Source organism: Penaeus monodon, chromosome 32 (genome assembly GCF_015228065.2).
Source record: "Penaeus monodon isolate SGIC_2016 chromosome 32, NSTDA_Pmon_1, whole genome shotgun sequence".
Classification (NCBI taxonomy): Eukaryota; Metazoa; Arthropoda; class Malacostraca; order Decapoda; family Penaeidae; genus Penaeus; species Penaeus monodon.
In genome coordinates, this window is record NC_051417.1 from 26134009 (window position 1) to 26134773 (window position 765).

The 765-nt window shown below is 40.5% G+C and overlaps 1 protein-coding gene across 1 annotated transcript in view; it reads left to right on the forward strand.

The window, feature by feature from the left end:
* LOC119593768 (putative sodium-coupled neutral amino acid transporter 11) overlaps positions 1-765 on the forward strand; it is a 33715-nt gene that overhangs the window by 1133 nt on the left and 31817 nt on the right. The window lies entirely within an intron of this gene.

Here is a 765-nt window from a genome sequence, read left to right on the forward strand (position 1 = left end):
GATGCATTTGGACCTTTGACCTTCAGTGGAAAATAGCGTGTAACATGTGAATTATTTCGATCTTTCTCTTTTTTTTTTTTGCATCATCTCTGGCAAAGTTCAATACTGCGACATTTAATTTGCATTACCACGGAAAGGGTTTAGAATGCTATGACAGGAAAATTTTATTCTTTCCTTTTTCGTAAACAACGATTTTTCTACGGTTGCAGGAGCCTAGCATGGGATAGAATAGCCAAGAACAGCAAAAATAAAATACCATATGTTAAAAATAGTACAAAAGGTAGAAAGACACACAAAGACTGGAAATGCAATGCCACAGAAAGAGGGAAAGATATAACAGGATAAAAATATAGCAAAGAGTAGAAATGTAACAGGGGGTACGAATATCACAGAGGATAACAAGTGAAAGCCTTCCTCAGAGTAACATAATTTCACCAGAAAAAGATCCAATGGACGGAGTAAGTGAGGAGAAAGATCGAGAGAGCGAAGGAGGAAGACTATTATGTTCTCCATCACGAAGTAATCAAGAGGGAGACAGGATGGCCTGCCAGTGACGAGAAACAGATCCCGTGCGTCGTATTCCCGCGTATCTGAAATTGGTAATTTGGGAAAGCGAAGTGTGCGATCCGCCATTTTTTTCGTGATGATGCTGATCGTGTGTAAGGCAAAAGGGGAGGGGGGAGGGAAGATCTTGATAATGGGAAGAAAATGGAGGATAAAGCAAGGGAAAGAATAGGAGAGTAGAACTGGAGAGGGGAGTTTACG